Source organism: Dasypus novemcinctus, chromosome 18, assembly GCF_030445035.2.
Source record: "Dasypus novemcinctus isolate mDasNov1 chromosome 18, mDasNov1.1.hap2, whole genome shotgun sequence".
NCBI lineage: Eukaryota > Metazoa > Chordata > Mammalia > Cingulata > Dasypodidae > Dasypus > Dasypus novemcinctus.
The window spans coordinates 61,510,816-61,536,685 of record NC_080690.1 but is presented as its reverse complement, the minus strand read 5'-3'; the positions used below and the strand labels follow the sequence as shown (position 1 = coordinate 61,536,685).

Genomic DNA, 25,870 nt, shown 5'->3' with positions numbered 1-25,870 from the left:
TGTTTCTCTAGTCGTGGGAAATGGCAAGTTTTCTAATCTGTACTGTCTTTCTGTGGTTTGTGTCTGTCAGTTTGTTTAATGTATATTTTCCTACCTCTGGATGGTGATACTAAAAGTACAAAAATTCTCAAGAGAGCTCTATTCAAATTGCCTAAAGATAAACTAATACTCCTAGAGTCCCAGAAATTGGAGGGGCTGAGCTTCTGGTACTCTTTTTTTTTTTTTTTAGATTTTTTTCTCTCCCTTTCTCCCTGTTGTGTGCTCCTTGTCCATTTGCTGTGTGTTCCTCTGTATCTGCTTGCATTGTGAGGCAGCACCAGGTAAATACATCTCTTTTTGTTGCATTATCTTGCTGGGTCAGCTCTCCATGCATGTGGTGCCGTTCCTGGGCAGGCTGCACTTTATTTCGCCCTGGGCAGCTCTCCTTACCCACGCACTCCTTGTGCATGGGGCTCCCCTACGCTGGGACACTCCTGCGTGGCAGGGCACTCCTTGCACACATCAGCACTGCTTGTGGGCCAGCTCCACATGGGTCAAGGAGGCCCGAGGTTTGAACCGCGGACCTCCCATGTGGTAGACAGATGCCCTAACCACTGGGCCAAGTCCGCTTCCCACATTCAGTTATTTTAAACTGGATACTTAAAAAAAAAATTTTTTTTTCTGGGCTGCTTCACCTCCCTATGTCCCCAGGACTTTCCCTTTGAGAGTGCAGTGGGGGAAGGGCTGGGTGCCATGAGATCAGCTTAGAACTCTGACTACTAGGTCTGGAAATTAAGGATGATAGGGACAGATGAAATATTTGCAGAACAAACCTAATTTGCATAGTTGATTGGCAATTCACTGATTTAAATTTTTAACAACCATGGGATGAAAGTAATTCATAATCCAATTGCCAAATTTCAGTACATAAAAAAGTTCCTTAAAAACTATAGGAAGATTTCTTCAAATTATGATTAAAACAAATTAAACAATTATAATCTATTCCAGAGACTGGTAGTCAGCATGCTTTTGAGGGTGTTCTCAATTTTAAGAATATTATGGAACAAAAAACAAAGTTTTTCTCTTCAATGGAAGAATAGAAAATATTTCTTGCATAACCTGTAATTGTTTCAGTTTTATTCAATTGAGGTGTGATCTCTGCCAGTCATTTGCCAAATGCAGCACTAACAAGGGCAAGAAGAGGAAGAGATTGCTGGGGGTTGGGCTCTAAGGGGAGGGGGAGTCAGGCCCTGGTCCAAGCTGAGAGACCATGTAACCCAGCCAGCCAGTGTAGTCAACACCACTGGTCAACTCGGGTGCTGCACACCTCAGGAACAGAGCTGCTGTAGACCTAGTATAAGGCTGGACCAGACACAAGCTCAAAATAAACAAACCAAAAACACACTAAAAAGCTTGAAAGGATCAAGCTAACCCACGAATAAATAACCTAAATGGTGAAGCAGAAAAAGTAGAGTATACAGAAAACTAGGCCTATTCTTGCAATCTGAAAGTGGGACACACATACGGACCCCCGCCCCACCCCCCACCTTGGGGTAAACACCCTAACCCCCTATAGCTCCGCTAACTGCCAATGTTCCACTTTTGTAACTTGACTGCGTTTGTAACTTGCTTGATTGTAAACACCCTAAGTCCCTATAGCTCGGCTAACTGCTAGTGTTTCATTTCTGTATCTTGCTTGACTTGCTTGCTCCTTCAGCATTAGAAAGCAAAAATTAACCAATAAAATTCCTTCTAAGAGCATGAAAACTACCCCTCCCCTCTGTATAGACCCCTATAAAACCCAACTTCCCCTGAGTTTGGGGCCCCCTCACCTACTTATGGTGGAGGATGCCCGGCCGTAAATAAAGGTTCTCTAAATTTATACCTCCGGGGTTAAGTGTCTGACTTATGAAGTGATCCCACTTCAATGGCAGCACAAAACCCTCTTCAGAGCAGGGGTTCTTAACCTTTATTGCCAGGCAGGTGAAAACCACGGACCCCTTACTAACTCCACACTGTATTGTACACTATTTCATAAATATATCACCCCTGCACCAACACATCCACACTAGAATAATGTTTTTTCTGAATTTCAGTTCAAGCTCACAGACCTCCTGGTAAGAAGCCCTGCACTGCAGCCTGGTTCAGGAAGAGGAATTGCTCCTGCAATGCAGCAAGTCTCCTATGAATAAGCAAAAACAGATGGGCATTTGGAGAAAAAGGGATGTGGAAACTTCTAGAAACTTGTATAAAACAGTAAGGGAGGGGCTTCTTTGAAGACTGGGCAGTTGAAGAACCTCATCTTCTCCTCCAGCCCTCCTTCCTGCCTTGTCCCCCAGCCACACATTACTTTTTTCATGATATTTTGAAGAATGCTTGTTCTGATGAGAGTCCCTGACCAAAATACTGCAGCTGACAAAGAAATCTGGTAGCCTCTTTAACAGGCCAAACACTGCAAGATCTAAAAACTCAACCTTAGGAAGTTGTGCTGAAAATAAAATAATCAGACTTTTAAAAAGGAGTGCAGAGCAAGTCTATTGAGCTAAGATGGCATAATGCAGGAGCAGCACCAAAAGAAGTTTCTGCTCAAAGGGATGAGCTGGGGAAACAGCTGATATGCCTGCTTGAAACAAGGGCAAGGTGTGGGGGGATGGGGAGAGAAAATGGGGACATATTACCTGGTTACTACAGGAGCTAGGGGAGCTGTTTGGGCAGGGTGTCCTGGAGGCTCACGTCTTTAATTAGCAAGGATAATGTTGATGGAAGATTGTGGCCAATTGGTGAAGTTCAGCAGACCTTGCTGGTGACAGCTTGAAATCTTGGTCACAGTTCTTCCTTCCAGGCTGGGGTAGGGGCTTTCACCAGCACTGCAAAGGATTATTGGTATGTCAGGCTGCTTCAGTAACCTCTGTTTCTTCTTTCTATTTTCCTGCATAAAATGGAAGCTCAAGCAAATCAAGATGGTAACAAAATCCTTTATCATTCCAATTTCTCAATATGCATTCCAAAAATTAGGTAAGTTCCTAAAGACTTGTCAATATCCAGAAGATATGTTAGTACTAATGTGCCTCCTAGTAATCAGCATTATGGTACCAGACATAATTTCAGTTATTCTTAAATATACATTATATACCACAAGCCTACATTGAGTTTAATAATCTCTCATTAAATATTTCATTTTTATAAAACAGAAATAAGTTAATCATAGCCATTATGTCTTTTGTTTTCAGTTTTTTATAATTCACACAAAATTTTTAGATTACTTTAATATATCTATTTTTTTATTTTAATTTTTAAAGAAGCTTTGTTACCAAATGTTACCCAGAAAATGTGAGGGATTCCCATATACTTCACACTGTCCCTTTCCCACACTTTCCCACATTAGCAATTGCCCTTTGTTAGTGTTGTGCATTTGTTACAACTGATGAACACATATTGAAGCATTGCTGCTAATGATGGTCTATAGTTTGGATGACACTTTACACTCTATCCCACACAATTTTGTAGGTTATGACAAAATGCGTAATGGCCTGTATCTGTTTTGCAATGCCATGCAGGATAATTCCAATGTCCCAAAAATGCCCCCAAGTTACACCTATTCTTCCACTCCATCCTCTCAGAACCTCTGGTGGCCACTGCCTTTATATCAATGATAAAAGTTCTTCCATTGTTAGAATAATAAAAAGTCTATAACAAATGTTAATAAGTCTACTGTAGTCTCTTGCTTATTACCCAATTTGAACAATTTTGGGTTGGTGATGTCCACTCGGTTTCTAATTGAGAGGGCCTTAGGTCCTTTATGCAGATGGATGGAACTATCTTGCCTGCAGTTACAGACACATTCTGTTCCTTGTTAGTTGTCCTGAGTGAGTCCAGTGAACTGGAGAGTAGGTGTTGTAAATCAGCTGAGAGTCTGGGCTCAACTGGCACATGGACGGACCAAAGAGTTAAGTCTCTGGCACATATATTTAACAAGTATAGTGGTAATTATTGGTTCAAATAAAGGGCCAGAAAAGCCATGTGTAGGGAAACGATAAATGAGTCTAACTCCATTACACTTGGGAGCATAAATTCCAGAGTAAGGTCCCTTTTGGGGTGCTGAATCCTGAGCTTGTCTGCCTCCTCACAATGTCTGGATGTCTCTAGAGCCCTCAGGTGCCCTGCTGTTTGAGACAATGTTTACTGTGGCAGTAATGAGATCCTGCTGAGATGTGCATAAGCGGAACCTCTGGAATAACCTCCCACCTCATGTTTGAAGTCTCTTAGCCATAAAAACTCACTTGTATTTAATATTAACCCTTTTGGAAATGCAAATGCATTGCTAGTTGGAGTGTGGTAATAATCCCTCAGTGCCAGAGAGGCTCCTCCCCGGGAGTCATTTCCCATGCTGGGGCAGGGAGTGAGGGAGGTATTGTGTTCCTATGCTGAGTTTGGCTTAGAGAGAGGCCCCATTTGAAAACTAGGAAGCTTTTAGGAGGTAACTCTTAAGCAATATACAATACTAAGCTGAGTTTCAATTTCATAAGAAAAGGTTCATAACTACAATCATCAAATTCAAAGTCCTGGTGTAATGCTCTCTTTTCCTTCATTAGGCACTGCCTGTGTCCCTGGGGTATTCTTACCATGCTATTAGAGAATGTAGCAGTATTTTCAGACACGGGAATTTAATATTCCTTTAGTTATTGTGTGCGTCTCCATGAACACTTGAACATATTCATACACCTAGCAGCATGCCCCCGTGAACCTCTCCCCACACATCCCCCATCACCAACACCCCATATAGGAATCCTCCCTTGCTACAGCTGTGACCCTCCTGTGATCTAAAACCTCTCCTCAAAGAATCCAAAAAATTGATGAAATAAAATTTATAAGAAAATGCAATTATAATCCTTTTTAAAATTACAAAAGGGGAAGCAGACTTGGCCCACTGGTTAGGGTGTCCGTCTACCACATGGGAGGTCCACAGTTCAAACCCCAGGCCTCCTTGACCCCTGTGGAGCTGGCCCACAAGCAGTGCTGATGCGCGCAAGAAGTGTTGTGCCACGTGGAGGTGCCCCCCGCGTAGGGGAGCCCCACGTGCAAGGAGTGCACCCCGTAAGGAGAGCCACCCAGTGCGAAAGAAAGTGCAACCTGCCCAGGAATGGTGCCACACACAGAGAGCTGACACAACAAGATGACGCAACAAAAAGAAACACAGATTCCCGTGCTGTTTACAACAACAGAAGCGGACAAAGAAGAACATGCACCGAAAATGGGGGGAAGAGGGAGAAATAAATAAAAAATAAATCTTAAAAAAAATAAATAAGTAACCTTAAGTTGAACTCTTTAGTCCTTGTGAATGCAACCTTCTACTCCATGACACTTGGGGTTCAAATAAATGCCCTTTATAAGGCCTGAAAGATTTCTGGTACTTTATATAAACACCCCTTTGGATACTACACCAAGCCCTCCCCATTTTCCACGCTCCCCTTTTAATAACGTTTTATATGTGGGTGGTTGGTACATTTGTTACAATTGATGGACAAATATTGAAGCATTGCTGCTAACCATGGTCATTGTGCTTTACGTTTTGAATGTATACTTCTATAAGGTTTCACAAAATTTAAAATAGTCTGTATCACTTATTACAAGATCATGCAGAACAATTTCAATGCCCTAAAAATTCCCTATGTTCCATCTATTTTATTCTTGCCTCCCCATACCCTGGGAGCTTTTTAATGTTTTCTTGAAAACATGCAACCAATGACAGGAAAAAGTCCCTCGCCTTCAACCACAACAAAAATTCTCTCCTAGAAAACTGTAAAAAGGATGGTGCCAGGTACTCTGGGTCACCAGCTCCTAAAACATTGCTTTAAAACATTTAAAACAATACCTGGGAGAGATTGAAGTTTTCCAAAAACCTAATGAGAATGGGTTCATGAAATTGCTAGTCGAATTCTTTTCTTCCATTAAAAACAAAAAACCAAGATTTTTATTCCATAATTCTGGCTAAATCAACAATCTTAGGGCAACTGAATTGTTAGCATTATTCAAACATTGCTAATCTTTTTTCTTTTCATAAACATCACAGAGTCTCTTATGCATTGTCTGAATAATGACAGTAGCTTCTACCACCAGTCATGCTTTAGCCAGACATGAATGTTACTTAGATAATTTATCCTGGAGCTATGCTTAATTATAAAAATGCCTGAAAATAACTCTGAAAACTTCCTTTTTACTCAAATGTGCCCTCTCTCACCCAAACTCCTCAAATAAAGTCACAACCTTTATCACAAAGTGCTCTGAAGCCTGGAGCGTGATGCCTCAGCTGGGAGTTAGTCCCCAGAAGCTCTGGGTGCAGCTAATCCTTCCCCCTCACCCCGCCCTCAGGCTCTGCACCCAGGACAGGCATCCAGCCTCAGGGGCCACATTCCATCCCCTTCCCCTACCCACCGTCCTGCCCCCAGGCTCCAATCCACCCCTACCCAGCCCCTCTGGGCCCTTAGCTGCAAGGAAGGCTCCCCTGGGGCCCTTGTTATCCTGAGCACTCCCCTGAAGGAGGGTTTGGGAGATCCAGCCAGAGCTTCCTTTACACCAGCACATGCAAGAGGGGCTCAGACTGGCAGACCCCAGACCAAGCTTGGATGGTGCGTTCCCCCACCCCCATCCGAGTGGGAGCTGCACCCTGAGTAGCCCTGGCAGTTGCTGCCCACATGTTGCTATCTGCCCCCGGTGAGCTCCCACACCATGTTTGAGTCTGACACCCCTTGCTCCAGCATTCCGCGCCCCCACACCTCACCCCACATCCTCCCTTGAGCCCCTAAAGCCCTCAACAGTAGCCTTCCTTATCCAAGATATCCTGAGGCGCTTCATTCAGTCTTAGCACCTGAGACCCCAGCCCACCCCACCTCTGGACTCCAAACTGCCTCTGCCCTTGGCCTGCCCTGGGCTCTGTTCATCTGACACCCACTCTATCTAGCCTTACCTCCCTCGAGATCTGAATCTGGACACCCCTCTAAGCCCCATCAGACAAGGCCCCTGCCCGGACAGGTCTCTGAAGAATTCCTCTTTATCTTAGTGACACCCAACTCCAGGTAAGGTCCCTGAGATGAGTGTTTCTTCTCAATTTCACAGCTTTCATTGGACTCTTCAGAATGATACCATCAAGGGCTTGTTTGCCTCATGGGCACAGAAGCCAATACTGAGCCACCAGGATTTCGAAAAAAGAAAGCTTCTATTGCTTGGTTGGCCAGCCAGGAGACTAGAGACAAGCCTGGAGTCAGTCTCCCGGAACAACCAGGCGCTGGGGTTGCCCACCATGCAGGCAAGGTGGGCTTAAGGCAGCGACAAGGATGGGGTGAGTGCTGTGGGCAATCGGGTTTGGAAAGGTGGGTGAGGGGCATGGTTAAACGACTGGTGAGACCATGTGGGCCCACCCATTTTGAGAAAGGCGGAATTAAGCAGAGCATGCTCTGTTGCACCTACGCTTGGTCCTGAAATGGAGGCCTAGCCTGGGCATGAAAACGCCCCAGGAGAGTCTGCTTCAGAAATAGTAGGTTTTCCTGCAAGACAGCAACTGTCTTGAACAAACATAAAGACATGGGCATTTGGAGACAAAGGGAAATAGAAACTTCCACTACCTGAGGGGAGGGACTGCTTTGAAAAGTGTGTAAGTGGCAGTTTTAAAACCTCATCTTCTCCTCCAGCCCTGCTTCCTGCCTCTTACCGCAACCTCACTTTTTCCATGATACTTTGAAAAATGATTTTTCTGATACGAGTCCCTGACCAAAATAGGTACTGCCTGTGTCCTTGGGGCATTCTTCCAATTCCGTTAGAGAATGTAGCAGGACTCCCCAGGACAGGAATTCAGTATTCCTGGGGTTATCGTGTGGATCTCCATCCACCGAGACAAAGCCCCATGAACACTGGAACACATTCAAAGCCTTAGAGCACGCCCCGTGCACCCCTCCCCGCACATCCCCATCACCAACACCCGGCCCGTCATCCTGCCCTGCCCTGTGACCCTTTTGTGATCCAAAACCTCTCCAAAGATGAAGCCAAAAACTAACCAAATAAAATTCACAAGCAAATGAAGTTATAATAGTTTTATGATAACAAATAAAAGACAAAACTTTTAGAAAACTGCGATAACAGAAAAATTGTTTAGACACATTGTCTTTCATCGCTGTCATATCTGATGTCTTGTATGTATAATGACATTTTCTTCCGCTTTTCTCCCATGATCTTATTTTTCCCTTTTATCTTCAAAGGAGCTTTAGGTAACAGAAAAGTCACAGAGAAAATATAGGGGATTCCCATATAGGTCACACCCTCCTCCTTTCCCGCTCTCCCCATTAACAAGTAATCAATGGTACATTTATTACAATTGTACAAATACTGAAGCATTGCTACTAAGCATAGTCTACAGTTTACTTTATGGTTTACATTCGGATGGTACACTTACAGGTTTTGACAAAATTTAAAATGGCCTGTATCCATTACTGCAGGATCCTGCAGAGCCATTCTAATGGCCTAAAAAACAGCCTATGTTCCATCTATTCTATTCTTCCCTCCCCCGCACCTTGGAAACTACTAATCTTTTCTTCAAAACACATGCAATCAGTGACAGGCCAAAGTGCTTCACCTTCAACCACTACAACAAAAATTCTGTCTCAGAAACCTGCATAAAGGATGGCACCTGGTACTGTGGGGTATGAGCTCCTAAAGACTTTGCTTTAAATACCTGAGACAACACTGTTACCAGATTCCATCTAGGTTCTTGGCTATGCTGCAGAAATGAATTTCAAAAGCACACCGGGCGAGTTAGGCCAGTGATTTATTCAGGTAGGGAGGGAAGAGAAATGGGAGAAAATAACAGAAAATAACAGAACAGAGGTCCCAGGGAGAGAGAAAAGGGGTGAAAGGGATGAAGAGGGCTCATTTACAAGCTGCAGTTCCCCGTTACAGATTATAAGTCCCCAGGTTTACTTGTGTGACCACGTGGTGGAGGAAAAATGGTGACAGCGTGGCACCACGGGCAGGACAGGTCCAGAGATGAGAGAGCAGGTGAAAGCCTGGGCTCCGGCTTATGCCTGGCTTTTAAACTGTTGATCATTCCACCCCTTTGCTAATGGAAGGGGAGGGGGTTCCAGGCATTTGCTGTTTTAATTGATTACCCCACACGTCAATTCCTTAGTGAGGACCCATGATCAAGTTTCTAGGGTACACCCAGGCTTTCCATGTTCTCAGGAAGGGCTCTTTGTTCTGGGTAGCAGAATCCCAGGGGTGAGGTGCCCCCAAAAGCCATGTTGGGGGTATCTGATGTCCACATGGACTATGTCAGGTTCCAGATCCATCTATTCCCTATCTTACTAGACTGCTTCAGTACCATGGGAGTAACTCAAGATTTCCAAAAACCTAATGAGAAGTGGCTCATGAAATCACTAACTCAGAATCTATTGTTCCAAAAAGAAAAAATAAAACAATACAATTTTTGGAAAAATAATGTTGCATATCTTACATCTTAGGGTGACTAAATTGACTGTCATCTTTCAAACATTGCTAATCTTTTTTCTAATTATAAGTGTCGGTATCTTCTATTCATTGTCTGATCTCTAGAAAATGGCTGTAGCTACTACCCAGCATTCAACTAGTGCTCCAGACCTTCATCTCAGAGGGAAAATTTATCCTGAGGTTATGCATATTTATAAGTAAAGCCTAAAAGTAACTCCCTGAAAACCTCCTTTTTACTCGAATGTGGACACTCTATGAGTGAAATTCCTCAAATAAATTCACAACCTTCATGTGCACAGTGCTCTGAAACCTGGGGAGTGACACCTCACCTGTAAATTGGTCCCCCAAAAGCTCTGGGTGCAGCTAATCCTTCCCCCTCCTTACCCTCAGGCTCTGTACCCAGGGCAGACATCCAGCCCCAGGGGCCCCATTCCATCCCCTTCCCCTATCCCCCTTCCAGCCCCCAGGCTCCAATCCACCCTACCCAGCCCCTCTGGTCTTGAGCTGAAAGGTCTCCCTGGGGCACTTGTTAACCTACAAGGGCCCCTGAAGGGGGGTTGGGAGATCCAGCCAGAGACTACTTCATTCCCCAGCACATGCAAGAGGGGCTCAAACTGGAAGACCCCAGATGTGAGAGATAAGGCACTCACTGGGATGTGGAGACTGACGATTGCAGGCAGGAAGTTTACTGCGAAGCTCTCCAATGGAGGGGGTCTCAAGAACTGACTTCAGCCCCACCATGGAAAGGGCAGAAGTGAATTTATACAGCACATCCATAGGCAGAGAATCCTTAGTTCCTGGGGGGCCAGGGCAGGGGCGGAGGGGGGTTGTTAGAGTCTGAGTAGAGCCTAGGGGCCAATAAGGGGCTGTAAAAGCAAATTCCTCCCTTGTATGGCTTGTGACTGGGGGCCTAGGAGGTAGGGCAGTCTTGGCATGCAAGAGGGGCTGAGGAAACCCTGGTCAGGAGGGAGTGGAGGTCCTTACCTCGTTCTGCTCCATCGCCATGTGGTTCCTTTGTTTGTGAGGAGATACCTGGTGGATATTCCCACGTAGTCTGCTTTTCTTTATGTCCCAGCCTGTTACTCATATATTGTGAGCCTTGTAAGAGGGAACCTCTAGCACCAGACCAAGCTTGGATCACGGGTTCCTCCTCCCACCCAAGAGGGCAGCACACTGTGTACCCCTGGCAGCCGCTTCAGAATTTGTTTGCTCCCTGCACCCCGCGAGGTTGAGTTTGACACCATTTCCTCTGCCTTAGGGGATTTCCCAAAACGGATGTGTATAGTCTAAACTGTAAACTATAATGTAAACCATAATGGAATCAAAAATTTAGAAAACTGTACAGTCTAAAATAGAAACCATAATGTAAGTCCTAATGGAACCATGTTTGGTAGCTATGTTTCAATATCTGTCAATCAGCTGTAGCAAATATAACATTCCCTTCAAAAAAAAAAAAAAAAGAGGGGGTTTCCACCACCGGAAAACACGTAGGGAAACCAAAAAAGACATGCGCGCCCCCGCCCAATCATATGCTGACGCGTGGCAGGGGCCCCTTAAAAACCCCTGCTCCGGTCTCTCCTGCGCAGTTCCAGTTCCTGTGACGCTTCTCCACGAGACGGTGAGACTGAGAATATACTCATTTACATTGAAATCCTGTTTTTTATATATATATATATATATATGCATACATACAACTTATTGAAGACGTTAAACTTGAAACTGTAAAAAAGCTATCTTACATATATATATAACTCGAAACAATTGTTAACTTTAAACTGAAAACGTGAAACGATCTAAAAAAGAACGACCTTACTATAACTTGAAACTTTTATTTGATTGTTTTGGAGATTTGCGAGATTGAACCCAGGCGGAGCAGGCAGTACAACCATTGAACTACACCTGATTTGTTTGAAGTTCTTTAAAATACAACTTAAAACTATTTAAAATTGTCGCAGGATATTACCCTCCCTCCCCCCAAAAAAAGCCTTTTTCTAGGTTTCGCAACTAAGCAGTCCAGATTGAAAGAAACAGCCACATTCGGTATGTTTTCTATGGTTTTTATTATTTCTCTTGCCAAAGAGAAATCGATGGAATTTGTAAGAATTATCGCTATGCTTCTCACCGATATGATCATAGATATTTTATGTAAGAAATATCTACCCCATTCCGATACATGGGCGATGACGTTTATTAAACGCGTGTGCACATTCATGATCAGGAAAACTTGCCTTTTTGTGCTGGATCGGATGGCCAAAGTGCCCACTACAGATTTTGTGCTTAAACATTTAAAGAATTTGAAACATATTTTTAAAAAGAAGACTAACCAGACAGCAGATATTGAGAATATAGTCTAAGTAGTAACGAATCCAGCAGTCTTATTACCAAACATTTTCTATACAGAATGATGAGATTGTAGTCCAAGTGGTGATAAATCCAGCACAGTTTGAATCTATCATCAAACATTTAATATACGGAAAGATGCACTCGCTGAGATGGACGTTTCTCTTACCAGATCTGGTGTCCCCCACCCTGCCAGGCCCAGGAGTCAGGCTTTCAAGTCACCAAATAAAGGGATTCCTCTCCCGACCGGGCCTCCTGGTCTGTTTCTGCGTCGCCTTCCCTCTCGGGTTGGGCTGAGGCTCTGCTTCTCCCCCTGGGCAGGGGAGGGGGCGGCAGAGACCCTCTGAGCTGGGAAGGAGATCTCCGGGGAGGGTTGATGCAAGGGAGGTTAGTCTGGATGGTGTTTAGGGCAGGCTGCTTTCAAACTCTGGAATCGTGGGCTGGGGCCTGGGGGGCTTGGAGAGCCTCCTGCCTCGGTAGGGGAAACCCCCCAGGAGAGAAGTACAAAGGGCGGGTTCTTGGGGAAGCAGGACCTTACTGGAGGGAGGTATTTCAAAGGGGACCAGAAGGAAAGGCGGCGGGATCCTTCCCAGGGAGACGCAGCGTGGCTGGGTGGAGGGGCGCTGAAGAACGGCTGCGGGCAAGGGGAGAGGGGAGCCCCGCCTGGACGGGAGGGGAGGGGCTTGGGGAATTCTCGGCTTAAGTGGTACCTATAGCACCTCCATCACGGAAAGTTCCATCTCCAGGGAGAATCCAGGGAAGCCTGGTGCATCTGAGAAAAATCGAAGGGCTTCTCCCTGGGCTCCCTGCTGGATCCCATCTCCCCAGCGCCTCGTCATGGGGGTGCCTCAGCTCTGTGCTCCAGGATCCCAGTGCTTTCAAGGTCTTCGGTGTGGACCAAGTGTGCACGGGCCTTGAATGCATAGGTCAGTTTTGATCCTACTTGGTTGAATATTCAACCAACTGTCCGAGGAAGGAAAAGGCAGTAGGCCCGGCTTGCTGTCCACTTTCACCAGGGAGCTCCTTGGAGGGCAGGCCTCTAGCAGTGAGGGAATCAAATGGCTCCCAGGCCAGGAGAGTGACCCCCCACCCCATCCCCCACCCCAGCTGGGCGATGTTCCCCGACCTCCACCAGCGTGCTGCTAGCCCTTCCCCACCCCACCGCCTCCCGAGCTCCCCCAGTCTCGAACTCAGCCTTGGCACATCTAGTCTGTTTGCGCGCTCGATCCGCCCCGCCCCTCCCTTGCCCCCGGGTTCCAATTGGCCCCCACCGGGCGCCTCTGGGCCTTTAGCTGAGGGAGGTCTCCCTGCGCCTCCTGTGATCCTGCCCGCTCAGCTGAAGGAGGGCTTGGGGGATCAGGACGCAGCTCCCAGGTGGCGCTCAACCTGGGAGGCCCCTGACCAACACGGGATCGTGAGTTCCCCGGACACTGCAGCCCCCCACCCACCCAGTGGGAGCTGCACACAGCGTGGCCCCGACGGGAGCTGCGGGAACCGCTCGCCCTCCGTGACGGAGTCTGCAATCCCTCCCCCCGCCCTCCAGCCCCGGCCCCTCCTCTCTTGCGGCCCGGAAGCCCTCACCACAGCCTTCAGCCCCCACGGGCTCCCGGCCCTTCAGTCAGGAGCGGCAGAGGCGCAGCCCCGCCTCTGGCCTGCAGCTGCCTCTGCCCCGGGCCCGCCCCGGCCTCGGCACCGGGTCCTCTGGCGCCCCCTCTGCCCGCCTGCGTCCCTGCAGCTTTCCCCCGGGCGCCCCTGCAGCTTTCCCCCGGGCGCCCCTGCACCTCCCTCCACACAGGGCCGCGGCCCCCAGGCTCTGGAGGAGTCCTCTTTGAACTAAGAACACCCCAAGCCAACGGGGTCCCCCCACCCATGGCCTCCTCTCCCCGTTCAGGGCTCTGCTCTGACCCTGCCGGAACCCCACGGGCCCCTCAGCCCTCCCGCCTGCCTGGCGCCCCACCCCCCTCACATCCCTTCCCATATGTTACATTTTCAAGATATTTTCAAAAAACAGACTCTTGTTAGGGGAATGCTCTGGGTCTAGGTTACTGCTCTGTCTCCTAAAGGAATTTAAAGACACTCCATAGGGTAGGCTAGGGAGGAGAGTTTACTATGAAGTAAGAAAAGAGGCATCGCACACCCAAGACAGGGGCGCTGACGTGCCTCCGGGTCAGATGGCCCTGGGCCCCGGGGAGGCCTCTTGCAGGCCTTTCCTCTCCCATTCGCCACATTTAGGCGGGACCTCAGCTTTCCGCTGTCCTGACTCCTTGCCTTTCTACCTTCACCTGTCAGCTCCAGGGAACCAATGGGGAGGCCTTTCTATTTGGAGTTTCCTGGGCTTCTTTAAGCCTGGAATTTTCAGATGGACTCAGGCCACGACCAGGCCCTTTGGTGGGCTTTTTGGCACTAATGGTTAGAGCTGTTCTCCAGCAGCGCCTTTCCCCGGGGGGTTTCCAGGGCCGGGTCGCCTGTCTTTGTTCCCTGCTCTTAAGGTTTTTTTCTCACCTGCTGCCTTTGCTAGTTCCTTATAGAACCTGCCTCAACTCCCACCTCAGAGACACTTAAATCAAATAAAAGTGAAACAATTATACTTTATGCTAAAAATACTTTTTCTTTTACTCCTCAGAAGACTAAGACCTCTCTTACCATGTGTAATGGTTAGGCTATTGTGTCACCTTGGCCAGGGAATTGTGCCCTGTTGTTGGGTCAAGGAAGCACTGGGCTAACAAGGGCATTTATGGACTGTACACCACTGACTTTCTTGCAGTGGTAAATCATAGCTGGGTATAATCGTATCAGTCAGGGAGGTTGCCATCAGCAATGAGGGACGCTTAACCCATCAGTTGAGTGCCTTCAAAGGGGAAGTGATTCCAGCATTGAGAATTTCCCAGCTCATCTTCGGACAGCCAACGTCTCCCAGAACTCCTCAAGAACCTTTGTTTGGACTTGCATCGGAGCTCCTGGTTGCAGCCTGCCTGTGGAACCTGGACCTGTGCATCCCCATGACTGCGTGAGAGACTCTGATAAATCTCTTACTTTTGACAGATATCCCTTGTTGATTCTGTTTCCCAAGAGATTTCTAATTAATACACTATGATATTCTTAAAATTGTGAGCAATCTCAAAAGCACACTGCCTACCAGACTCTGGAATAGAATATCATTCGTTAATTTGTTTTAATCGTAACTTAGACAAAGCTTTCTATAGCTTTTAAAGACCTGTTTTTTTTCCCTTTTACTTACTGAAATTTGGCCATTAGATTAGAATTATTCTTATCCATAGGCTGATAAAAATGTAAGTCAGTGAATTACAGCACAAACTGTTCAAAATAAGGTTTATTCTGTAAATGTTTCCTCTGTCCCTATCATTCTTCATTTTAACTCTTCCAGTCTAATTTATTTTTTATAAAACAATACCATTATTATTCTTTTTTTTAAAGATACTTAGATCACAAAAAAGTTACATTAAAAATATAAGAGGTTACCATTTACCACATACCCCACCCTACCCCTACTTCTCCCACATCAACAGCCTCTTTCATCATTGTGGCACGTTCGCTGCCTTGTCCCTATCATTCTTAATTTCCCGGCCTAGTAGACAGTTCTAAGGTAAACTTATATTTCCCTATTATATTTCACTTAACCCTTCTGCCATAGCTCTCGATGAGAAAGCCCTGGGGAGAGGGGCTGGGTAGGTTAAGGAGCCTAAGAAAAACTTTTATCCTTTTTTTTTTTAATTATTCATTTTTTTTTAAAGATTATTTATTTATTTATTTATTTATTTAATTTCTTGCCCCTTCCCCGCCCTAGTTGTCTGTTCTCTGTATCCATTCACTGTGTGTTCTTTTGTTTCTGCTTGTATTCTTGTCAGCGCCTCGCTCCCCAATCTGTGTCTCCTTTTGTTGCATCATCTTGCTGTGTCAGCTCTCCGTGTGTGCAGTGCCACTGCTGGGCAGGCTGCACTTTTTTCATGCTAGGCCGCTGGCCTTACGGAGCGCACTCCTTGCGCGTGGGGCTCCACTACACGGGGGACACCCCTGAGTGGCACGGCACTCCTTGAGAGTGTAAGCACTGTGTGTGGGCCAACTCATCACACCAGTCAGGAGGCCCTGGGTTTGAACCTTGGAGCTCCCATGTGGTAGGCAGACACCCTATCCATTGAGGCAAATCTGCTTCATGTAATTATTCATTTTTAAAGTTACTAAACTTGAAACTCTTTTTTAATTATTTATTTATTTATTCCCCTCCCCCTCCTTCTACCCTGCTATTTTTGCTGTGTAGACCTTCTGTAGTTCCCTTTTTGTCTTCTCATCTTTCTCCTCTAGGATTCACCGGGATTCAATCCTGGGGACCTCTGATGTGGACAGAGGTTCCCTGTCAATTGTGCCACTACAAATAGACACCTTTGAAAAGATGTCCATGGTCAAGAAGCCTAAGGCAAAGCCATTGATTATACACTTTGGATAGATCATATATTATGTGAGTATATCTCAATCAAAAACTGCTTAAAACATTAATAAATGTGCAAGGATAGCCAGAAATAGCAGCTATGTACAGCAGCGGAAGCATAGAGAGATTGAGAAGTGAAGAATTTTGTCTGTTTGTTTATTAATATTATTATTGAAATAAAGAAATTTCTCTAATAATGATTGAAGTGATGAATGCACAACTACGTGATTATACAAAATGCCATTGATTGTACAATTTGGATGAATTGTATGCTTTAATAATATGTATCAATAAAATTGATTCGCTCAAAAAAATAAAATAAAACATAGCATTTAGAATCAAAGAAAATAAGTTCCAGATATTTATCTCTAGTTACTTTTAAAAGTTAATATATGGGGGAATGGACCTCTCAAGAGGTTGAGTGCCTGCTTCCCACATGCGAGGTCCCAGGTTCCATCAACGCCACCTGCTAAATCCAAAAGACAAGCAAATGAAAAAACTAAGGAGAGTCTATGTAGCACAGTGGCTGAGCACCAGCTTCCCCCATACGAGGTCTGTGGTTCAAAGTTCAATCTCAGGTCCCGTATCTAAATAAATAAATAAGCAAAAATTTCAAGTGGAAAACAGGAACTTGATGGGTGCAGATAAGGGAAAGGAAAGAGGAATTTATTGTGTGACTGGACACAATTATGTAAACTGATATATAATTATCAGAGCATGGTGAATAAACTGGTGACATAAAAAATGCCTTTCCAGGGAAGCTGATGTGGCTCAAGCAACTGGGCTCTACTCTATAGGGGGTCCAGGGTTCATTGCTCAGAGCCTCCTGGTGAAGGCAAACTGGCCCATGTGACAAGCTGGCCCACACCTAGTGCTGGCCTGTGCAGAGTACTGCCCCGCAGAGGAGTGCTGCCCTGTGCAGGAGTGCTGGCCCACGGGGAGAGCTGGCGCAGCAAGATGACGCAACAAAAAGGGACACAGAAGAGAGATAATAAGTGACAAGCAGATCAGGGAGCTGAGGTGGTACAAGAGAATGATCACCTGTCTCCCACTCCAAAAGGTCCCGGGAGCCACCTGATGAGAATACAAGCAGACACAGAAGAACACACAGGGAATGGACCCAGAAAGCAGACAACAGGGGAAGGAGAAATTGTTAAAAATATTTCTCTCCTCTTCTGCCCCCCTCGTTGTGTGCTCTCTTGTGTCCATTCCCCGTGTCTGCTTGCATTCTCTGTGGCACCAGGAATCTGTGTCTCTTTTTGTTGCATCATCTTGCTGCAGCTTTCCGTGTGTGTGGTGCCACTCCTGGGCAGGCTGCGCTTTTTTTCCGTGGGGCGGCTCTCCTTCCAAGGCACGCTCCTTGTTCAAGGGGCTCCTCTATGCGGGGGACACCACTGAATGGCATGGCACTCCTTGCGTACAGCAGCACTGCACATGGGCCAACTCACCATACAGGTCAGGAGGCTCTGGGTTTGAACCCCGGACCTCCTATATGGTTGGTGGATGATCTATCAGTTGAGCCACATATGCTTCCCAGGGGGGAGGAGATTTAAAAACTAAACTAAACAAAAAAAACACCTTTACAGTGATGTCGGTGTAACACTGGGTCCTCCCAGTACATGTGGGTCACACTGTGGGCATCTAAGCCCAACCAGATGCCAAAGCTCTTCACCCACAGCAGTGACCTCTCAACACCTGCCCACAGGACATAAATTCCTGGGAAGAGTTTTGCATCTTCCTTGGCCGAGATGGGGAGAGACCGATAGCTGCACTTGGCAACAAAGTTGGGAGCTGAGATCCGCAATGGCATCCGGCCCTCGGGGTGTGCAGGTAGCACCCGACACCTTGGACTCTCACAGCCAGCAGGAAGAAGGGGGCGGGGGCCGAGCCCTCGGTGACAGCTGCAGACACTCCACTGCTACCCCCCAGGCCTGTGAGGCCCAGATTCAGGGGTTTGGGAGCCCCTGTTGCAGCACCCCTACCCCCAGCCCCACGTGAGCAGGTAGGGGAAGTGCCACCTGTCCTTGGTGGGCTCAGCGACTGTGGGAAACAAAGGCATATTGTTTCCATGGAAGCAAGTTATGTCCTTGAACACTGAGTCAAGCTGTCCCTTATGATTATCGGTGCAGATCACAGTCATGGCTGGGAAAGTACACCTACAGGTGGAACAATAACGTATAGAACAGAACAACCTGAGTAACAAGATTTATGAGTATAGTTACTGATTTTTATAATAATAGTTCCAGTAGAGTTTGTTGGTGTTCATCAATCACTACTTAATACAGAATGAGGTAAGGGTAATAGGTAATTTGATTTTATGCTGAATGTCACGTATGTTAGGGGTATATATACTAGCCCCTCGACTCAATAAAGTTGTCTGATGAGCTTGAGAAATCAATGCTCTCAGATCCCCTGAACCCAATCTTTCTTTGTCTTTCATTCCCGATACCCTCAGGTCACCGACTCTGACAGGTGGCGCCCAAACGTGGGGCCCGAGGCAGAGGATTCATCAAGACATGGCAGCGTAGAATCTTCCACCTCTGGATCAGGAATGTGGAAAGCTGAAAAGCCTTTTTTAAGGTAAGTAGCATCGAAATTAGTTAACCCGGGTAGATTGCTGCTTCATATTACTAAGTTTTGCTTTCCGCTAGCATCAGGGTATGGGTAATCAGCCAGGACGCTTGGAAGAATATTCACAAGTTTTAAAAATGCTTTTACATACAATTGGCATCACAATAAAAACAGCAGATTTACTTGAGCTTTTTGCCTTAATTCAGAAATGTTGTTACTGGTTTCAGCCTCAGGGGTGTAATGTTTTAAATTTGAAACAGTGGAAATGTATAATCAAAGCTTTACGAAGAGTATACCAAAGAGGGGAATCCATTCCTTTATCTGTGTGGGCTTTGTGCCAGCAAATTGCTGCCGCCTTAGATCCTTTACTGTCTGAAGAAGGAGAGAAAGATGAAATTAGTATATTTTCTAAGCCCATAAGTAAATTTGAAATGAAAGAAAGTAAATTGGAACAAGAACAGGAGGTTGAGGCAAATGGGGAACCATCACGTTGTTTATCCCCTCATCCTGATATTAACCCTTTCATCAATAAAAGCTCAGTGAAGTGTCCTAATGAAATATCTTCTGTGTATCCAGTACAACCCTCTGCACCTACTGATTGCCTTCTGTTACTAAACTTAAATTAGAAATGTTTTCAGATGTTGCTGATGCTTTGCCTTACGTTAAACAATTATTATCTGCTTTCCCCTCAGATACAAAGAATCTGCAAGGGGGTGTCAAGTGTCATCCTGAGCCACAAACTTTTAAACTATTGAAAGATTTAAAACAGGCAAAGATACTGAATAATGTCCTTGTTAGTGAAATCAGGCTTGTAAGAAAACTCTGTTAAAGCGTTAACTAAGATAAGGAAACTATTCTGGCAGCAACTCTGCAACCCCCCTGCTGTCTACAGGACAATGTAGCTGTGGCCTAGTGGGGGTTAATAGAGTTAAGCCACTGGAAAAAGAGAAAAACATGGCAACATTGGTGTTCTGTTTTGTTTCCATGCTAGTTCTAATTGGGCTTATTTAACCAAGATAATAAAATTAGTACAAAATTTCTATCAAGGCTTAAAAAGGAATTTTCAGTTTTAAATCAATAGTTTACTCCTGAACTTCAAGTCTCAGTATAGTCTTACAGAGTAATCATCCAAAAATGTGTGTTAACGGTCTGTCTAAACTGCTAAATTAGAGTTTTAACTACATTTATGCTGCTCAAGTTATCTTAACTGATTGCTGATAACTAATAAAAATGTTTCCAAGCACAAGCTTGCATGTTACAGGCAACATGGATTCCAGAAGAAATCTTAAGAAGGGATATTTAAAATGTGATATAATGGAGAGCTTAAAAGCAGCTATACCAAGAAAGTAAGAATTATGAGTTAATTGTAAACTGTATGTTTCTGTTACTGTGTTGTGATTGTTCTGTGTTTGTTTGTTCAATGTCAGTGTATATTTTGATACCTCCAGATGGTAATATAAATTAATAAAAATTTATAGAAGAGCTCTATTCAAATGGCCAAAAATTAAATAAGCGCTTATATTAATACATAAGTTTAAATGTTAATAAGATCTCTACAATGATAAAAATTGTGAGTCTTGATTAACAAAATTACTATAAGTGTTTTTATAAAAAGTAGTTCTTGCCTAGATTGAAATGAATAGCTTATTTTTCTTCACAGGATAATATGAAGGATGTAAAACTTAAATGAATATTAAAAAGGTTAAAAGTTTGTGAGAACACTAACTGAAATTTAATAAGTTTTTGCAAAAAAGTGTGTTTTGCCCTAAAGTAGGAAGGCTAATTTTCATAAATTCTTGGAACTTAAATGCATGTGGCAAGTTATAGAAAGTATTGTGGCAACTTTAAGTAAAAAAAATGTGTTCTGTGAAAGTAAAATTTGTCTTAAATAATATAATTATAGTCTATATGGTTATAAATAATTATAAAAAGTCTTATGAAGCATTGTTTAAGTTAAAGTGTTTAAGTGGCTAATTCCAAAATGTCATTATTAAACAAACCTGAATTAATAATAATAATAATAATAAAAGGTAATTTTATAACAGAAAAACTTGGCTGCAGCCAGCCTCCTTTGACAACTTGCTTCTAGGAAACTGTTTCTGATATTGCATGCTACTAAGTATTTAAAGTAAAGAAAAGTTTATTGTTATTTTAACAAGCTTGTTAAGTGTTGATGGTATTATAAGAAGTTTGCTTGATAACTTCGTATATGAGCTATATGAAATGTGTTTTTATTATTATGTAAACAGGAAATGATTTTGTCCTAAGATAAAATGATTGGTTATTAAGAAAGAGTAAAATATGGAACAAAACCTGAGTGAATACTAAAAGTGCAGAAGGTTCATAGGAAAGAAATTTTTATAATTAAAGTTAAATAAAATTTGATGGGCCTATCTATAAAATTGTAAAAGCTTTAATATCAAGTAGTATACTAATGCAAAGTTAAAATTTTATTCTTTCTCAAAGCCTCTCAAATCATTAATCTGTTTTGGTAAAAGTTTTTATCCTCAATAATCAGTATACAAAGAAAGTCTGTTTTATCAAAATAGCTTCTTGTGCTTTAACCTCATCATTTCCTCGGTGTTCCAAGAAGGAAAAGTTTTTATCTCTTTTAAAGGAACATAATGTTGAAAACTGCTTTCTCAAAATCAAATCCTGAAAAGTAGCCTTTTATTCCAAACTAATTATAAAAGATTTGTTCTTTTACCTTGAAAGAAAAATTATAAGTTGAATAAAAGGTGTTTTAAAGTGTTATAAAATTAACAAATTTTTTCTTTCCTTTAACGCTCTGTTAATTAAAGTTGTATGAGTAAAAGGTTTCTATGAATGCTTAAAAGTGTATAAAATTACCAATATTTCAGCATATTAAAAATAAAAGTACAATGTGGTTAATTATGGTTTTAATTATTATAAAAGAATGTGTGTCACAGAAACAACCTCTTATCATAGATTAAAGTAACATCACTGTAGTATGCAGCAATCTCAAACACTGCTAGTTTGTTGCAAAAAGTTAATGTCCAGCTGTGTTGCTATCACTTTGTTTTAAAACTTGCTAAGACTTTCTTTAGTGTCTTCTTAGACAAATCAAGCCAGCTGCATTCCTCTATCTGTAAAAAACCCAACAATAAACTTCTGCAGTGCTTTTCAGGGCTATTTGCATAGCAAAACTACCTTGTACAGTATTTACTGATAGTAATAGTAATAAAAAAGCAGCATACGTTACTTCTCGAAAAGAACAGGCTTGGCAGACTCCATTCACGTCTGCTCAGTGTACTGAACTTGCTACCATCATTAAGGTGTTAACAATATTTAAGGAACCTTTGAATATTGTCTCTGATTCTGAATATGTATGCCTTACTGTTAAGCATATTGAAACGGCTCATATCTTTGTTCCTATGAAATTATCTTGACTTTTTGCTGATTTGCAACATCTCATTAGATTAAGACAGCATCCTATTTACATTACACTATACATTCTCATACATCTTTGCCTGGTCCTATGACAGCAAGTAATGCTCGAGCTGATTTATTAGTGGGGTGTTTACAAAGTGCTCGTGATTACCATGCTTTAACTCACATTAATGCTAAAGGCCTGTGAAATAAATATCAAAAGTTAACAAGACTACAAGCGCAGGAAATTATTTGTACTTGTCCTACCTGTGGACCACTAACAGCAGTGCCTTTTCAGGCTGGAACTAATCCCAGAGGCCTGACTCCTAATCAATTATGGCAGATGGATGTTACTCACATTCCATCTTTTGGTAAACTACAATATGTTCATGTTGTATTGACATTTATTCTCATTTCATGTGGGCTACTGCTCAAAGTGGGGAATGGTTTCATCATGTTCGCTCACATCTCTGGTCTGCTTTTGCTGTAATGGGATGCCCTCCGAAAATTAAAACTGATAATGGACCCACTTACGTTAGTAAATCGTTTGCTTCCTTTTGTAGGAAATATGCTATTGAACATGTAACCGGCATTCCCCATAATCCTACAGGTCAAGCTATTGTTGAAAGATGCCATCATACTCTCAAGACTATGCTTTTAAAACAAAAAGGGGGAGATGATTGTATGATATCACCTAAAGATCAATTGGCTAAAGCTTTATTTACCTTCAATTTTCTTAACGTTTATGATTCTATGACACCGGCTGAATGTCATTTTGGACATTCTCAAACATCCACAGAAATTGCAGAATCTGAGAATCAACCAGTATTTTGGAAAGATGTTTTAAGTAATGAATGGAAAAAAGGCAGGGTTAAAGTATGGGGATGAGGTTATGCTCTTATCATTTCAGAAAATGGAGAAGAAATCTGGCTTCTGGCAAAAAGGATTAAACCTAGGACTGAAGAAGTGGAGTCTTCTACACATATGGATCCTACTGATAGTGAGTGAAACCGGCAATGGTAATTACACATATTGGCCTTATATCCCTAATCCCCCATTACTTTGAGTGTTAACCTGGAAAGATCCTTCTTTTCCTGTTTATTTGAATAAAACTTATATATTTCCTGGACCCGTGGATGATAGACTACCACTTAAGTCACAAGAAGAAGGACAAAGGATTTATAACCTCCTTCTTCCATTTGATTTCTGACTCTTTGCATTTGCAATCGCCCACCATGTATGGCTGTGAAAAATAGAACTATGATCAATTTTAGCCATAATAATACTAAATCTTTGGCAACTTTATTCCCATCCTATCAATACCAAGGATATAAGTATCCAAGTTATAGTTGTCCTCAGAAGAATGTTGGTGATATGCAAAGATGGTATGAATGCCATATGGGAAGAGGATCTGTCATTTTTAATGATTCCTATGGAATAGTTTGGGAAAGTGCCCCTATGGGGAATCCCAACAAATATAAGGGCAGATTTATTTAGTATGGTTTAAATAGCAAAGGACAACAAGTTAGTAATGTACAATATCCTTTCCATGAATCTTTGTTTCTTGATGAAAAAATAATTTTTACTAAAAATAATAGTAATTGGAAAAATATAGGGAAATGGGTTCCTTTTCCATGGTGCAATAGCACTGGAGTCCATGATCAAAAACAAATATGGAAAGTCTTCTTAGGAGTAGCATCTACTTGTGAATGGAAAGGTAATAAAAGTATGGATGGACAATATTTACATTTGGATCAAGTTCATCGTTTTCAATCATGTGTCAGAGATCCATATGTGTTTGCGGTAGGGAAGGCTACCATAACTGAAAATGCTTTGTTCTATAAGGATGGCGCTTTGTATACTTGCTTATCTGAGAATATTTTACAGAATGACGATATTACCACCATGGCTCGCCAAAGACGAGGAGTGTGGATCCCAGTGAAAATTAATTGGATGTGGCAGTCATCTCCTGAGAGTCATCTTCTTTTCCATCTGGCTCACAGACTGTTGAAACAATCTAAGAGATTTTTGGGACTTCTCATAGCTGGCATTCTTGGCCTCATTGGTGTCATCACTGCTGCTGCCACTGCTGCTGTTGCATTACATGAGACGGTGCAAACACAGCAATACGTACATGATTGGCACAAGAATGCAAGTGACTTATGGCATAGTCAGGAGCACATTGATGAAGGACTTAATAACAGAGTTAGTGATTTGGAATCTGCTGTTTTACACTTAGGAGATCAAGTTTATAATTTGAATTTGTTAAGAGGATTGAAATGTGATTGGAATGAAAGTAATTTTTGTATTACTCCTTTGGATTATAACATTTCTATGTTTCAATGGGATAAGATCAGAAATCATTTGTTAGGACACAAAGTAAATATGTCATTAGAAATTAAGGAATTGCAGAAAAAGATTTTAGAAATGTCTCATAATCAGATATACGTAGATAATGATAAGGGCATCTTTAATGAATTGATTTCACATTTAAGTAAGTTTAATCCTGTTGATTGGTGGAAGTCTCAGTATTACTTATCTACCTTAGGAATAGGGATATGTGTATTAATCCTGTTGCTCGTGGTTGTCGTTTGCCTGGGTAAAGGTGTTTGCCAGAGATTGCACCGTGTGGACACAATGGGACAAGCTAATAACTTAGTACTTGCTAAAACACTACAATAGTACCCCATAGTCAGCGAGCTTGGCTGGTAGTCAATGACGGGTAAGACCCCCTGGGGGGCAACCTAAGACAGGCACAGTCACCCTGACTAAAACAAAAAGGGGGAAATGTGGGAAACAAAGGCATATTGTTTCCATGGAAGCAAGTTACTTCCTTGACCGCTGAGTCAAGCTGTCCCTTATGATTATCGGTGCGGATCGCAGTCATGGCTGGGAAAGTACACCTACAGGCGGAACAATAACGTATAGAACAGAACGACCTGAGTAACAAGATTTATGAGTTTAGTTACTGATTTTTTTATAATAATAGTTCCAGTAGAGTTTGTTGGTGTTCATCAATCACTAGTTAATATAGAATGAGGTAAGGGTAATAGGTAATTTGATTTTATGCTGAATGTCACGTATGTTAGGGGTATATATACTAGGCCCTCGACTCAATAAAGTTGTCTGATGAGCTTGAGAAATCAATGCTCTCAGATCCCCTGAACCCAATCTTTCTTTGTCTTTCATTCCCAATACCCTCGGGTCACCAACTCCAACAAGAGGCAACTTGTGCAGAGAGCTCAGCCCTGCGCCCTGCTCTTCCCTCTCCTGGGGCCCAGTCCTGCACACCCTGCCAGACCCTTTGCTGCCTTGCTGGGGACACTGAACACTGGGCCCCTTCGTCCTTCCATGCAGAGACCCAGAGACGAGCAGTGACCACAAGGAGTGCACGGCCCACGCAGGCGGAGCCAGGATGAGAACCCAGTCCTCGCCACAAGCCCTGGCCCTCTGCCGCGGCGCCTGATGACCTGCAGCTGCCTCTGTGTCCCCTGCTGCCACCGGAGGGGCTTGAACTTGTAACAGCCTCCCTCACCCAGGGACAAAGGGGAAGGCATCGGCCACGTGTGGGCTGGGGAGAGCCCCCTCCTGAAGGACTTGACTTAATACGACCTGCTACCGCCCAGCGCCTCCTTCCAGGCCTGAACCTCACCC

The 25,870-nt window shown here is 43.6% G+C and overlaps 1 long non-coding RNA gene across 4 annotated transcripts; it reads left to right on the top strand.

The window, feature by feature from the left end:
* The first annotated feature begins 11,067 nt into the window (after positions 1–11,067).
* On the top strand, positions 11,068–24,559 carry LOC131274358 (uncharacterized). 4 transcript variants are annotated; one of them, XR_011646366.1, is made up of 4 exons: positions 11,068–14,818; positions 16,132–16,285; positions 18,711–18,835; positions 23,127–24,559. It is a non-coding gene; the product is annotated as an uncharacterized lncRNA (long non-coding RNA). The 4 variants fall into 4 exon arrangements; XR_011646365.1 differs by adding an exon at positions 20,088–20,172 and having other exon boundaries at positions 11,068–16,285; XR_011646363.1 differs by having other exon boundaries at positions 11,068–16,285.
* Positions 24,560–25,870: the final 1,311 nt, after the last annotated feature.